We start from the raw sequence: 7,293 nt of genomic DNA on the forward strand, positions 1-7,293 counted from the left end.
GAGTCTTTTTTTCATGCTGTAGGGGAGGGAGTTGAGACAGTCCAATGTCCTGGGGAGCAAGAACTGCAAACAGTCCATCTACAATGTAACATTTGGGTCTCAGGCCGCCCAATCCCTAGTGTGCTGTGCAGACCTTTGACTGGCAAAAACACCCCATCTGAGCGTGAGATCTGGCTGGGCTAGTGGCTCTTTCTGTGGACTAAGAGACAGACAGACAGAGTTTTCAGGTTCAAAACCTATACTTCCCAGAAGATGGTCATTCACTTTGGTAAACAAAAAAAAAAAAAGAAAAAAAAGGCTTTTTATTTTTTTTCCCCTGCCTGGGTAACCTGTCTCCTGCCTGTTTCAAAGTTAAAAAAGGGAAAAATCTTTTTTGGAGGGAAAAGGACCAAAATGCAGGCAGGTGGACTCCGTGGAAGGTGGATGGGGAGTTGCTCCTGCCCGGGTACTAGAGCCCCAGCTGCTGTTTCAGGTGCTCTCTGATAACAGAGATCTCCATGTGTCGTGTCATGACACTGTCTCCAGGACTGGCCCTCAGGATAATGAGGATTCAAAACGAGGCAGGTGATACTGCCTTCAAAAGTAAATCCAGGGAGTTTTGGCGGTATGTCAGAGGGTTAAGGGCTTGTGGCGATCACGAATAGAGGGGACAGGTGGAAGGATTTGGGGTCTGGCCCCCAGACTGCCACCTGCAGGGGTGTCGCTTTACAGGGGGTGAAGCAGGTCTTTAGGAGCTCTATCTTTCTCTCCCACCCTGTATTTCCTCTGCTCTCTCCTTTTGTGTCTGTCAGATGCAAGGTCAGTAACAACAACAACAACAACCGCAACAATAACCACCACAGTGACCAAGCAACAAGGGCAGCGAAAGGGGAACAAATGGAGTGCAGGAGCTGTGGATTATTCGTGGTGTAGGCACTCAGCTGTGGCAATAACCTCTTGAGGCAATCAATCCATACATGAAGAAGTAATACATGTAACAGAGACGTATATGTCCCTGTGTGTTTCCACTGAGATAATGTAAATGCACTTTTATTTACTTCTTCATTTATTTATTACCTTGCCACGAGAATTTCTTTTCATTGCTAAAAAAAAGTGTCCCATCAAGGGTACCAGGTGTGCCACACCCAGTTAAGCACTCATGTTACAATGCAGGAGGACTGGGCTTCAACACCCGGGTTCGCACCTGCCAGGGGAAATCTTTACAAGTGGTGCGGAAGTGCTGCAGTTGTCTCTCTCTGTGTCTCAAACTCTCTCTACGTCCCTTCCCTCTCAATTCCTGTCTATTTATTCCAGTGAATAATCAAGAAAATAGAAAGTAAAAAAAAGAAAAAGGAAAAGGAAATATTCCACGACTTCAAATGGGCTACTCAGGACAATGCTTTCCTTGTTAAGATCCTCACAGCATTCCATATGCAGATAGGCAAAGACGCCATGTATTTTTTAACCCAGTTTTTATATTTATTTATTTATTTAGGTGCTTATTCATTTTTGTTATTGATGAATTAATGTTTTACATTTGACATTGACTAAGGATCTGACACCAGCGGACTCCAGTACCCCTATATGGTAATCTGCCTCTACAAAACTGATCCATTGACCTTTCCATCCATCCATCCATCCACCCATACATCTATCCATCCATATATCCATCCATCCATCCATCCATCCATCCATCCATCCATCCATCCATCCATCCACCAGTCAACCAAGCTAAGTACAAAAGGAGATCTCTCCTTGAATGGTGAGGAGAAACAACGATGCATAGGTAGGTTGCAAAGGCCCAGTTTGGCTGAATAGGGCAGAGGGGCTGAAGCAGGGAATGTGTTGGGGCTTGTGGGTTTGGGTGGGGTGAGCCGGAGACCCTGTGAGCTGGGTCACATTAGGGGCAGGCAGGGGGTGGAAGGGGTTGCGAACAGCTGTCACTGGAGAACCATCACAAGTGCTGGAGCTGGTGAGCAGGACACCTGGAAGAGAGGACAGACAAAGGAGAGAAGCAAAGTGCGGAGGAAAGGAGAGGGGACAGGATGGTGAGGACAGGAGAGGACAGGAGAGGACAGGATTGGAGGGGACCTGAGAAACCTACCTGGACAAAGGCAGCATACAGACATCCAGGAAGGCCGGCAGGCATGCAGGCAGCTCTGGCCTGGGCTCCCTGGATCCCGGGCGCACCTCCACCTGTCTTCTCTTGGCTGCCAGCCCTGAGGTCCCTCGTCGGTCAGCACTGTCTTGCCATCCTTCCGTCCCTCTGTGCCAGGGCCCAGGCGCCTGGGCGCTGTTGCCTGACCTAGTGGCAGGGCAGTTGGGCTGCCCAGTGCCAGTGTGGCCAGCACAGATTGCCAGGGGCTAGGACATCACAGAGGGCTCCTGTGGTTGCTAGGCCACGGGGACCCCGCCCATCCAGTTGACCAGCAGCCATGACCCCATGCTGAACTTGACTTGAGGGGTGGTGGCCAGCCACCAGAGACAGAGCCCCAGGCCAAAGCAGGTGCTGGTCGGCCGGGCCAAGGGGCTATGGGCGGATTGGTGTGTGTCTGGGCATGGGGCTGGCATCTGACAGTCCAGGGCGGGGGACCAAGGTCCGCCAGGCCCCTGTCCCACCATGTGCACTGACACACAGTCTTGCTGACTGACTGACAGTCCCCGCCCCAGAGATACCCACACCAAGTCCCTGGGTGCCCTGAGCTGCCCCTGAGGGTTGGTGGGTGCCTGCCTGGACACATGCCTCCGTAATGGAGGCCTCTATTAATCCCGTTGCCTACTGACAGCTGCCCTCCTGCCCCTCCTCCTCCTCCTCCGCCTCCTCCTCCTCCTCTTCTTCCTCCTCCTCTTTCTCCTCTTCCTCCTCCTCTTCCTCCTCCTCCTCCTACACCCCCTCCTCCTCTTCCTCATCCTCAGCGGGACTCACTCAGGGCCCTTGGCCTAGGCAAGCCAGGGCTGCTGCTCTGGCTTCTGCAGCTTCTATCCAGTGGGGGGGTGTAGGAATCTGTTCCTGTCAGTCCCTGATTCCTGGGACCTTCCATGCCTCCAGCTGCCCCCACTCTCTAGTCCTGACCCCTCCTCAAGGATGCCCCCTTTCCCCTTACCCTCTGTCCCGCAGCTCCCAACTAACATCTACTGTGTTCCTCCCTGCGCTACTTTACTGCCACCCTGCTTCTGCCCTTCAGCCCTGAGGGCCCAGGGCCAGCCCAGCTGCCATCTCACCATCCAGCACGGGGACCTGCCCTAACCCCCTGCCACCACACCCACACACACAGACCTGCACACACTCCTGGTTCCCCTGCCTGCAGCCTGCCTCTCAAACAGTCTCCTTCTGCCCCCTAGCACCTTACAGCCTCTGCCACGGACCCCCACAGACACCTGGGCATGAGCAGTGCAGACATGCAAACAGCTCCCCTCGCCCCCACTCCAGTTGCTCCAAGGTTGGAAAGAGACTTTTTTTCATGCTGTAGGGGAGGGAGTTGAGACAGTCCAATGTCCTGGGGAGCAAGAACTGCAAACAGTCCATCTACAATGTAACATTTGGGTCTCAGGCCGCCCAATCCCTAGTGTGCTGTGCAGACCTTTGACTGGCAAAAACACCCCATCTGAGCGTGAGATCTGGCTGGGCTAGTGGCTCTTTCTGTGGACTAAGAGACAGACAGACAGAGTTTTCAGGTTCAAAACCTATACTTCCCAGAAGATGGTCATTCACTTTGGTAAAAAAAAAAAAAAAAAAAAAAAAGGCTTTTTATTTTTTTTCCCCTGCCTGGGTAACCTGTCTCCTGCCTGTTTCAAAGTTAAAAAAGGGAAAAATCTTTTTTGGAGGGAAAAGGACCAAAATGCAGGCAGGTGGACTCCGTGGAAGGTGGATGGGGAGTTGCTCCTGCCCGGGCACTAGAGCCCCAGCTGCTGTTCCAGGTGCTCTCTGATAACAGAGATCTCCATGTGTCGTGTCATGACACTGTCTCCAGGACTGGCCCTCAGGATAATGAGGATTCAAAACGAGGCAGGTGATACTGCCTTCAAAAGTAAATCCAGGGAGGTTTGGCGGTATGTCAGAGGGTTAAGGGCTTGTGGCGATCACGAATAGAGGGGACAGGTGGAAGGATTTGGGGTCTGGCCCCCAGACTGCCACCTGCAGGGGAGTCGCTTTACAGGGGGTGAAGCAGGTCTTTAGGAGCTCTATCTTTCTCTCCCACCCTGTATTTCCTCTGCTCTCTCCTTTTGTGTCTGTCAGATGCAAGGTCAGTAACAACAACAACAACAACCGCAACAATAACCACCACAGTGACCAAGCAACAAGGGCAGCGAAAGGGGAACAAATGGAGTGCAGGAGCTGTGGATTATTCGTGGTGTAGGCACTCAGCTGTGGCAATAACCTCTTGAGGCAATCAATCCATACATGAAGAAGTAATACATGTAACAGAGACGTATATGTCCCTGTGTGTTTCCACTGAGATAATGTAAATGCACTTTTATTTACTTCTTCATTTATTTATTACCTTGCCACGAGAATTTCTTTTCATTGCTAAAAAAAAGTGTCCCATCAAGGGTACCAGGTGTGCCACACCCAGTTAAGCACTCATGTTACAATGCAGGAGGACTGGGCTTCAACACCCGGGTTCGCACCTGCCAGGGGAAATCTTTACAAGTGGTGCGGAAGTGCTGCAGTTGTCTCTCTCTGTGTCTCAAACTCTCTCTACCTCCCTTCCCTCTCAATTCCTGTCTATTTATTCCAGTGAATAATCAAGAATATAGAAAGTAAAAAAAAGAAAAAGGAAAAGGAAATATTCCACGACTTCAAATGGGCTACTCAGGACAATGCTTTCCTTGTTAAGATCCTCACAGCATTCCATATGCAGAAAGGCAAAGACGCCATGTATTTTTTAACCCAGTTTTTATATTTATTTATTTATTTAGGTGCTTATTCATTTTTGTTATTGATGAATTAATGTTTTCCATTTGACATTGACTAAGGATCTGACACCAGCGGACTCCAGTACCCCTATATGGTAATCTGCCTCTACAAAACTGATCCATTGACCTTTCCATCCATCCATCCATCCACCCATACATCTATCCATCCATACATCCATCCATCCATCCATCCATCCATCCACCAGTCAACCAAGCTAAGTACAAAAGGAGATCTCTCCTTGAATGGTGAGGAGAAACAACGATGCATAGGTAGGTTGCAAAGGCCCAGTTTGGCTGAATAGGGCAGAGGGGCTGAACCAGGGAATGTGTTGGGGCGTGTGGGTTTGGGTGGGGTGAGCCGGAGACCCTGTGAGCTGGGTCACATTAGGGGCAGGCAGGGGGTGGAAGGGGTTGCGAACAGCTGTCACTGGAGAACCATCACAAGTGCTGGAGCTGGTGAGCAGGACACCTGGAAGAGAGGACAGACAAAGGAGAGAAGCAAAGTGCGGAGGAAAGGAGAGGGGACAGGATGGTGAGGACAGGAGAGGACAGGAGAGGACAGGATTGGAGGGGACCTGAGAAACCTACCTGGACAAAGGCAGCATACAGACATCCAGGAAGGCCGGCAGGCATGCAGGCAGCTCTGGCCTGGGCTCCCTGGATCCCGGGCGCACCTCCACCTGTCTTCTCTTGGCTGCCAGCCCTGAGGTCCCTCGTCGGTCAGCACTGTCTTGCCATCCTTCCGTCCCTCTGTGCCAGGGCCCAGGCGCCTGGGCGCTGTTGCCTGACCTAGTGGCAGGGCAGTTGGGCTGCCCAGTGCCAGTGTGGCCAGCACAGATTGCCAGGGGCTAGGACATCACAGAGGGCTCCTGTGGTTGCTAGGCCACGGGGACCCCGCCCATCCAGTTGACCAGCAGCCATGACCCCATGCTGAACTTGACTTGAGGGGTGGTGGCCAGCCACCAGAGACAGAGCCCCAGGCCAAAGCAGGTGCTGGTCGGCCGGGCCAAGGGGCTATGGGCGGATTGGTGTGTGTCTGGGCATGGGGCTGGCATCTGACAGTCCAGGGCGGGGGACCAAGGTCCGCCAGGCCCCTGTCCCACCATGTGCACTGACACACAGTCTTGCTTACTGACTGACAGTCCCCGCCCCAGAGATACCCACACCAAGTCCCTGGGTGCCCTGAGCTGCCCCTGAGGGTTGGTGGGTGCCTGCCTGGACACATGCCTCCGTAATGGAGGCCTCTATTAATCCCGTTGCCTACTGACAGCTGCCCTCCTGCCCCTCCTCCTCCTCCTCCGCCTCCTCCTCCTCCTCTTCTTCCTCCTCCTCTTTCTCCTCTTCCTCCTCCTCTTCCTCCTCCTCCTCCTACACCCCCTCCTCCTCTTCCTCATCCTCAGCGGGACTCACTCAGGGCCCTTGGCCTAGGCAAGCCAGGGCTGCTGCTCTGGCTTCTGCAGCTTCTATCCAGTGGGGGGGTGTAGGAATCTGTTCCTGTCAGTCCCTGATTCCTGGGACCTTCCATGCCTCCAGCTGCCCCCACTCTCTAGTCCTGACCCCTCCTCAAGGATGCCCCCTTTCCCCTTACCCTCTGTCCCGCAGCTCCCAACTAACATCTACTGTGTTCCTCCCTGCGCTACTTTACTGCCACCCTGCTTCTGCCCTTCAGCCCTGAGGGCCCAGGGCCAGCCCAGCTGCCATCTCACCATCCAGCACGGGGACCTGCCCTAACCCCCTGCCACCACACCCACACACACAGACCTGCACACACTCCTGGTTCCCCTGCCTGCAGCCTGCCTCTCAAACAGTCTCCTTCTGCCCCCTAGCACCTTACAGCCTCTGCCACGGACCCCCACAGACACCTGGGCATGAGCAGTGCAGACATGCAAACAGCTCCCCTCGCCCCCACTCCAGTTGCTCCAAGGTTGGAAAGAGACTTTTTTTCATGCTGTAGGGGAGGGAGTTGAGACAGTCCAATGTCCTGGGGAGCAAGAACTGCAAACAGTCCATCTACAATGTAACATTTGGGTCTCAGGCCGCCCAATCCCTAGTGTGCTGTGCAGACCTTTGACTGGCAAAAACACCCCATCTGAGCGTGAGATCTGGCTGGGCTAGTGGCTCTTTCTGTGGACTAAGAGACAGACAGACAGAGTTTTCAGGTTCAAAACCTATACTTCCCAGAAGATGGTCATTCACTTTGGTAAAAAAAAAAAAAAAAAAAAAAAAGGCTTTTTATTTTTTTTCCCCTGCCTGGGTAACCTGTCTCCTGCCTGTTTCAAAGTTAAAAAAGGGAAAAATCTTTTTTGGAGGGAAAAGGACCAAAATGCAGGCAGGTGGACTCCGTGGAAGGTGGATGGGGAGTTGCTCCTGCCCGGGCACTAGAGCCCCAGCTGCTGT

This window comes from Erinaceus europaeus, assembly GCF_950295315.1.
Source record: "Erinaceus europaeus chromosome 6 unlocalized genomic scaffold, mEriEur2.1 SUPER_6_unloc_17, whole genome shotgun sequence".
Taxonomy (NCBI): domain Eukaryota; kingdom Metazoa; phylum Chordata; class Mammalia; order Eulipotyphla; family Erinaceidae; genus Erinaceus; species Erinaceus europaeus.